Below are 9465 nucleotides of genomic sequence, written 5' to 3'. Positions count from 1 at the left end.
ATATTTGACAGGTATGGATATCCCCAACATTATATCTGATAATTTACTCATGACATGAATAGTAAGTGGGTCCTTTGGTTTTCTGCCAAGTTTCTTAGAACAATATTGTTTAATTGTCATAGCATAAATCAGTATGTCCTTCATATCCTGGGGTAATGGAATTTTAATGAATAAATTTTGCAATTCCCCTAAAAAGTCAAATTCAAGATGAGGACTTTGTTTACTCAAAGATAATATTTCCGGATAAGGTGGACCAATCTGACATCCTCTAGTAACAATAGTTCATGAAGGGGTTTGTTGCTTTATAGGAATTTGTGATGGCTCATTGTTATAGACATTTTTGGGCATTGCAACCCTAATCAAACATGTCCATAAACCAATGGCTCCTAAGTCCCTAAAAGTGTTGCTTCACACCCTAAAAGAACAAGGTTAGCTGATTACATCATCTCCCAGAAGTTCTCCATAGAAAACTGCTCAGAACTGGTCAAAGCTAGACCATACAGACTGCCCAGTGCAGAGGGTGCAATGCATCTCACCTGCCCAGTGAAAAGGGTGTGATGCATACTGAAAAGCCCTTCTATAGGGTGCGATAGGCGAGATTGGAAAAATCGCAGAGACAGTTTGCAAGGTGGATGATCATGGAATCTTCCAGAAACTTTTCCTATGATACTTGCCTCTCTGAATTCGCCCAAGGATGAGTAGGAGATCATCAATCTCCAAGTGGAATCAAGAACTATCAGAGGGAGGACACTAATCAAAATCCCAGAAGCTGACTCACCCCCCTACAATCATCTATATATGGATCCCTCATCCCAGAGATCCAGAGGCTGGAATTTTGTATCTTGTAAGGAAGTGTTGTTGGTTTCTTGGTGGAATATCATAGTGTTGGGCGATCTAAGATTTTCATGAGGTGAAAGAAGGGCTTTCATGCTAGAGGATGACATTGGGTCAGAACAATTAGTTGTAATCCTCTCTGCTATTCTTGATATTAATAAAGCTATTCAAGTTTTCCTCCACATTCTTGTATGTCTAATGATATATGCATTTCTGTGGTCAATATATATTTGGTCCTATATTGTTTATGATTGTAGATCTCTATTCTTCGATAGTATTATGCTGCTTTGATTCCACAGGTGCTCTTTAAAGCTAGGTAGATGAAGGAGAAGAGGCAAGGATCTGTCATAAGGGAGAGGAACCCAACAAGGAACCAAGTGCACGACTGAGGTTGGTAGGTTGGTGTTCTTCATTCCCCTCTTATCTACTTCTCATAAAGGAAAACGAAAGTAATTTTAGTTTGTTTGTTTCTAAGATAGCTACCAGTCTTAGTGGGACTAATAGCTCCAAGTGGACACTAGATTTCCCGATAACAAAATGGTGACTCCGCTGGGGAGCGAATAGATTGTTTGTTTGTCTATATTTTTTTGTTTTATAAACTTACAGGTGGAGCCTAAAGTCAACCCAGCTAGCCTTCGAACTGCATTTGCTATGCAAGTGCAAAGTAGATCAATTCTACTTCAGTTTATCTCTGAGTTTTATTTATAAACTGAACAATCGATTTGCAAACCTTCTAATTGCCCTAGTGGTGGATCTAGTAACCTCATTAGATCAGCCCCTGTGATTTCTATTTAATGTACATCACTTGCTCAGCCTAAATCCCTGAACTGAGCTGAAAACTATGACCAGGAACCCAGTTGAAGTCTCGTCCCTAGATCGCACCTTCTCCTCTTGGGAATCTGGATGCATCACACCGCCCGTGTGTAGTAGGTGCGCTGCATTGCACTTTCCTTGTGTTACAGGTGTGCTGATAAGACAAGACCTCTTCTGATCTCAGATTTTGGTTTTTGTGTTCACTCTCTTCAACTTTATTCAAGAGTTTTGCTTTCTGTGATCAGTATACCACTGTGGAAACTCCATTCCTTTCCATCATTCCACCTCCATAGTACAAAGAATTGTGAATGATTTTATGTATTTTGCACCATTTACAGTGCTCTTTTACAAAAAGTAGCATAATCGAACTATCGTCTTTTGATTTGAAAGTGTCACAAGTGTCGTTTTCAGTCAAAGAAAAGAATTATATTGTTCTTGATGATCAATTATATAGTTACTCTTGTATTTGATTTGAATTACTAATTTTTCAAGTGTCGAAAGTAGTTTTCAATTCAAAATAGCAAGGGGTCATCATTATATTCCTTTCGTTTTTGAAAAGAAATTTGTTAGTACTGTCGCTTTGAAACGATAATTCAGATTTGTACTTAGAATTCTTCTTGTCATTCACACATTAAGAAAGCTGAAAACAAATACATGCATGTGCATTTGCATTTAGACTGCTTGTTGGTTTGATTTAGGACAGTGCATCTAGTGTGTGCTCTCTGCTCTATGTTGAAATAATATCATCTCTCTTTCTTTAGTAGCTAGGATTTTCATTGCAAAAAGAAGATTAAACGATTGTTTATTATCTTAGATTGCATTTTAGGAATTATATCTACATCACACGGTGAACCTGAAAGGAAAATTTCTTAAGAAAGATCAACTGTAAAATAAATTCAATGAACACAAAAATGCTTTGGAACCTAACGCACAACATCTAGAAGTCTAGGCTAGAGACGTATTCTGGCGTTGTAAAGCCTGGTAACTGTCACTTTCACTGTTGGTTGGGTGATTCCTCCTCTTTGAGACGACAAGTGCCAGTACGGACTTGTTCTCCCACGTACCATTGAGTATATATTGGGAGACCACAATAGGCTATATCCTTTATCCATAGGAAGCCGTGTCTGCCGCCCTATCGATCGCAATGCACTGAACACAACATTCGGGAAGATTGACTGCCGTACCATAAAAAGTATTCTACATTTTTGCGATTGGTTTGGTAATCCCTTTGTCTAAATTTCCAGAGTAGTATCTTTCATTCCTTTTCAGACTCCTTAAAGGAAAAGGTCCATCTGAGCACTTGTCACTTCAGGCTCATTAAAAACCGAAGGCGACTAGAGTCATCTTTTGTTTTTTCTCAACTCTTAAAAATTGAAAAAACAAGTTGTGTCAAAGCGTCTAAAATTCATTTATTTCGGAAACATTTTACCCTTTATTTTTAGTTGATCGAGTAATCCGCAATCATGGAAGAAATTCAATTGAAACCCCGTTGTTCATGGAGACTTACGAGTCAACCGTCTTTGTCCTCAGAATCAAAACTATTCTGGACAAAGCAAACTCGTTTAATCAGCTCAAAATCCCATGTTCTGGTTGGGATAAGTGTTCCGACACCCTCGGAGACTTTGGTTACTCCAAACATTTCTGGTACCCCTGCCTTCATAGAAGAAGTTTCGTAGCCACTAGAGGACAGTAGAACTGATCCTAGTATACCTGAACCGACTCAATCTATAGCTGATTCGGAAGGTGTGATTCCCCAAACATCAATCGCTACAGAATCTATACCTTCTTCGGCACCGGAAATATTTTACGGACTTGACGGTCTACCTCTTCCACCTGGTTTGATTGCTATAGAAGAGATTGTGGAGGATCCACCATCTAGTACTCCATCGCAATTTGGAGTTGGGATCACTCTATATCCTTCTTCATCAGAAATTAGTCTAATGTTATTGGAAGTTCCTGTAGAATCGCTAGGAAACCTTTTTGATAGACTAGATATGTTTAAACAACCGTCGACATCTAGGACTGTGTCATCTGACACAGCAGTCGCAGAACTTCCTGCTGCCACTCCGACAATGTTCGTTGGCGTACCATCTGTCGCAACTAGCTCCCAATCGCTGGATGGAATCTGTCTAGAGGCTGTTTCGACAGTATGGTTTGTTCCCGTTTGTTCGTTCGGAACAATATCTGGAATCTCTTATGTTGAGTCTCAACAAATTGATCCTTCGCAGTGTCAATTTGGGAAATCCAGTCTTCAAAGGCAAATCATTCCATTAAGCACTGGACTACCACCGTATGGGGGGCAATATACCCTTTCATTGTTTCCTCAGGGAGGTCAAACATATGAGGGTTCGCAACAAAATTTAGGTTATGCTGGAATTACATCGATTGGTTGGATACCAATACTGCCTCAACAACCAAGAGTTGTATACTCAATGCAACAAAGTATGCCTATGTCAAATATCCCCACTACATCGGTTATTGTGACGGTGTCATAAGTACAAGCGTTACTTGTTGTATGCCAACCTCAAGTCTCTCAGGTCGCAATCCAACAACCCCTTGTCCCTGCGACGCCACCACAATCATCAGTAAGTGGCTCCTTAACTGGAGTGACCCAGGCTCAAACGGGTACCATTAACCCTCATCTCGGTCAAACATCCAGTATTGGACAACAACACATGGTCTCACAACCATGGCTGGTGCAATATCAACAACCACAATTCCAACAAGTTTACCAAGGATATGAGAACCAAGTCTTTGCAAGTAATGGGCAGCTGTAGATTCAAAATGGACAACATTAACCATTAATGGTTATGCCCATCAACCTTATCAAAGTTATCAGCATCAAATTCACTATGTTGGTATGCAAAGACCCACTGCTTAGGCAATCCCATCTTATCCTGGGTATGCTTCGCTGAACCTGAATCAACAGTTGCCCTTCGTGGCAACTTTAGAGTTACCAGATCTAAACCGGCTAACAAACGATGCAATCGTTTACTTGGTGGCCAGCGATTCCTCATAAACTTCTATCAGATATTCCTAAATTTAATGGAAATCTGGGTGAAGACCCGTCGAATCATGTGATGACCTTTCACCTGTGGTGTTCATCTAACACTCTAAATGATGATTCGATCAGGCTTCGCCTTTTTCAGCGAACTTTAACTGGTTCGGCAGCAAAATGGTATATCGAATTACCTAGAGCTTCGTTTGGTAACTTCAGTACCCTAGCCATAACCTTTTTAACCCATTTTCAGTTACCCATAAGGTACGAAACGGGAACATAGCTTCTTACCAATTTCAAACAAACGACGGCCACTCACATATCCGATCATATTTATGAGTGGCGACGTTGTCGTAGAATGGTAAAAACATATGTTCTTGGTCAACAGTTGACGAAATGGTTTATTAAGTCGTAGTTACCTTCTATTACAGAAGATGTGGCAAAGGGAGGAGTCGTCACTAAGAGAAAGTAATTGCTCGTGCACAATATTTAGATTTAATCTATACTCAGTTTGGCATGCTCTACAATAAAATCCCTGATGCTCCTAGACCGGAATTTTCCGTTCCTCCCTCTCCTAAATCAAACAAAGACTCTCATGCTGGGGATGGCATGATAGGAATGACCAACACGAAAACCATAAAGGCTAAGTCGAAGAAGGCCTGTACGGTTTCAGGTCAAAATGAAAATGAAGAACTTCTCGCCTCGGAAGTAAATGCTGTATCGACTGACAAATGCAAAGAAACCAAGCAACCAAGAGGCAAGAAGAAAAAGAAAGGGAAGAAGGAAAAACAAGAGGAGTCGTCCCCTGAAAAATCTTCTACAAACCCTTCTAGAGATAGGAAACCAAATCATCCATGCCTTATATGTGATGAGGATCATTGGACAAGAAAGTGTCTATATAAAGCTGAGCTTAGAAAATTCTTCAAGAATTCGAAAACCTTGGCAGTATTGATTGATTTGTTTCCAAATCTAGGAACAAATCTGGTACTAGTGATAATGCTTTCTTGTCCCAAGTGCTAATGTTGTTGGTTTCGAAGCAGAAAAATGATGCTTTGATATCGAAAAGGAATAAAGATTACGAGAATCCACAGCTGTCGGACAACAAGGCCAATGATCAACCTAGTAGTTCAACAACAACCTCGACCGGAGTTGTGCCACCCATCATTCCTGAACTAATGATAGAGCCACCAAAGGGAGCAGTACACAAATAGACATTTAATCCTCATGCCAGAGCAGCACAACATTATAATATAGTGGAAGATCTGGCCCAATCGCCATCCGCTATGTCGACACTTGAGGTACTGCAAAATTTCCCCTCTCAAAAGCAGGCTTTATTATCAGTGATAGGTGGGATTGACCCAACGGATTACAATCTTGTGTCCTTTAATCATAAAGGATATGACCCTCAGTTACCAGCTCAACTAGCTTTCCTTATTCAAGTGAAAGCCCTCAACAAAACTGTTCATCGAACAATTATTGATGAGGGGGCATCTACATGCATCATGTCAAGTTGCTGGAAAACTTTAGGATCTCCACCCTTGTCACGATCTTCGACAACATTAAAAGCATTTGATGGACGAACATACACCCCATATTGGATTTTAAGTAACTTGCAAGTCGAACTGGGGGGAAAAACAGTAGAAATAGATGTTGAAGTAATTGACAGAAACCTCGATTACAACATCCTACTGGGAAGGCCCTGGATATATGCTATGGCAGCCATTGTGTCGACCTACTTCAGGAAGATTGCATTTCCCTTTCAAGGAGGAATTACAATCTTCGACCAACAGACATTTCTCCCCAATAGTTCACAAGTTACGGGAAGCATTCCGATGATCCACGGAAGCCCTCATTCGCTTCAAAATATTGGAGTAGGCCTACTAAAAGACCCTATATTAATGGGAACTTTTGCCTTACCGCCTCTAATCAATCTGGCGGAAGTGGCAACAGTGGGAGCCTGCAATATGATATATTCTATTCAAAAGATCTCTGAAAGCGATATTAACATGGATCATCTGAAGGTATTGCCTCCAAGCCCAATGGAAATCTTGTAGCAATCAATGTTTTCAGCATGGGACGCAAACCCAAATCAACGCTCATCAAGCATTTGGATAGATAGGTCTAAAGAATATGGTACCCCTTCAGATCCTTGGTCGCAAGTACATTATACAGACGAAGGAATTGTTCAGTCAATGATGATTGATGGGGCACCATGGGAAGATTACCACCATCGTTCCCATCTTCTGGATTACAAAGAAGATACTCGTAGTGACCTTCATCATCCCTCGGTTTTTGATTTTCTATCAAATACTGTAAACACGGTGGATTCTAAGTGAAACTTGTCCAATATTGAAGAGACTATCACCATAAATATCTCGACCAAAACATATGTTGTAGAGAATATTCATGTTGGCAAATCTTGTTCTCCTTCAAAACTGGAAATATATAACGCTCTTTTTCACGAATTCAGAGATGTCTTTGCTTGGTCGTATGATGAAATGCCATGCATTGACTCGAGAATAGTTGAACACGAAATTAAGATGTATCCAGATCTCAAATCGGTACGACAACGGCTACGACAGGTGCACCCCAAGAAAGCTGCTGCCATCAAGGTAGAAGTTGAAAAACTTCTCCATGCTGGTTTTATTTACCCGATTCCTCTAACCGATTGGGTATCGAATATTGTTCTTGTAATGAAAAAACAAGGAAAAATTAGAGTGTGCGTCGATTATAGGGATGTAAACAAGCTTGTCCGAAAGACAACTACCCTACACCCTTCATTGACCAGATAATTGTTGAATGCACCGGATGTGAAATCTTTTCATTTATGGATGGATTTTCCAGGTATAATAAAATAAATATCCGCCCACAAGACCAGTCAAAGACTGCATTTATTTGTCCATGGGGCACATTTGCATATCGCAAGCTACCATTTGGTTTAAAAAATGCAGGGGAAACATTTCAGAGGGCAATGAATTATGCCTTCCATGACATCAAAAACATCGTTCAACCATATCTCGATGATCTTCTGGCTCATTCGCGAAAGCAGATTGATCATCCGCAGCATTTGAGAGCGATATTTCTACGTTGCCGACACTACAAGATACGACTCAATCCACACAAATGTGTGTTCTGTGTCAGTTCTAGTCGTTTACTTGGTTTGGTGGTCTCAAAGGACGGGATTCATCTCGACCCATGTAAGGTTCAGGCAATCATCAATTTGCCTCCACCTTCAAATTTGCTTTAGATTCAAAAACTCCAAGGGAAAGCAAACTTTCTGAGGAGGTTCATTCCAAATTATGCCGAACTTGCTAAAGGTTATACTCGTCTATTGAAAAAAGAAGTACCCTTCGTCTGGGATTAGGTCGCACAAGCTTCCTTTGATGCTTAAAAGGAATCCCTAATAAAAGCATCATTAATGTACGCTCCTGATTATCAAAAAGACTTTAACCTGTATCTGGCTGTAGCTCATACGACCATCGCAATGGTTTTAGTTCAAGAAGACAATGGAATTGAACATCCTATCTATTATTTGAGTAGAAACTTAAATGATACAGAAAGCAGGTATTCCTACATTGAAAAGCTAGCTCTCGCAGCTGTTCAAGTGATACAGAGATTTTGACACTATGTCCTCTTTCGAAAAACTACCATTCTGTCAAATTGCAACCGCATGACTTATATATTGTCGCGACAGTTGCTGGGGGGAAAATATTCAAAATGGATAGCAATTCTACAAGAGTTTGATCTAGAATTTATAAAATCCAAATCGAAGAAATCCCTGGTTTCGCAGAGTTACTATGCGATCTCCCATCGTCGTTCAATGATGCAACATTAGAAGAAGCAATCGTGGATGAATCTTTGTTTCTGATGTCTTCAAGTAATCCATGGTATGGAGACATAATAATCTATCTCCAAACCCAAACATATAGGTCTAATACCTCCCGCTCGGAACAACGATACATTCGATACCAAGAAAAAGACTACATGATCGTCGGTGATACACTTTACCATCGTGGTGTCGAACAGTTTTGAGGAGGTGCCTCACCCACGAGGAGGCCGAAAAAGTCCTGAATGATTTCCATTCAAGTGCGTGTGGGGGGCATCAATTTGGTTATGCTACAGTGCAAAAGATTTTACGAGCAGGATAGTTCTGGCCAAAAATGTTAAAAGATTGCATAACCGCAGTCAGAAGTTGCCATGCATGTCAAATATTTGATCGAAAAACCAGAATACCACCCACACCTCTGCAACCAGTAGTTGTTGTTGGGCCATTTTCCAAATGGGGCATAGATTTCATGACATGTAACCCCACCTCGACCGGGGGGGCATGGGTATATCATAGTCGCAGTAGACTATTTTACCAAATGAGCTGAGGCGATGCCCACATTAAACAATAGCGGCGAAACGACTGCCCTCTTCTTTTTCAATCATGTAGTCTCCAGATTCGGCGTTCCACAGGCCATAGTCACAGATCATGGATCACATTTTCGCAATCACATGATGGTTGAATTGGCTGCCAAATTAGGGTTGTCCCACAACAGCTCTACTCCGTATTATCCGCAGGCCAACGGAAAAGTTGAGGCAATCAACAAGGTCCTGAAGCGGATGCTGCAAAGGATGATTGGAGTCCATAAAAGGAGTTGGCACCTAATCTTGTATGTTGAGATTGCAACAAGATGATTGAGCTTAGTGAAAAGAGTCGCCTTCACTAAGTGGGCCCGCAGGCAAATTATGGCGCAAGTTCTATTCTTGGATCCCAGCAGGGATGGTCACAGCAGGAGTGACCACAGCAGGAGTGATCACATTAGGAGTTACCACAG

This window comes from Pinus tabuliformis, chromosome 6 (genome assembly GCF_031772625.1).
Source record: "Pinus tabuliformis cultivar Carrire ecotype Pingquan chromosome 6, CPIR1, whole genome shotgun sequence".
NCBI classification, from domain to species: domain Eukaryota; kingdom Viridiplantae; phylum Streptophyta; class Pinopsida; order Pinales; family Pinaceae; genus Pinus; species Pinus tabuliformis.
This window is presented reverse-complemented; position numbering follows the sequence as displayed.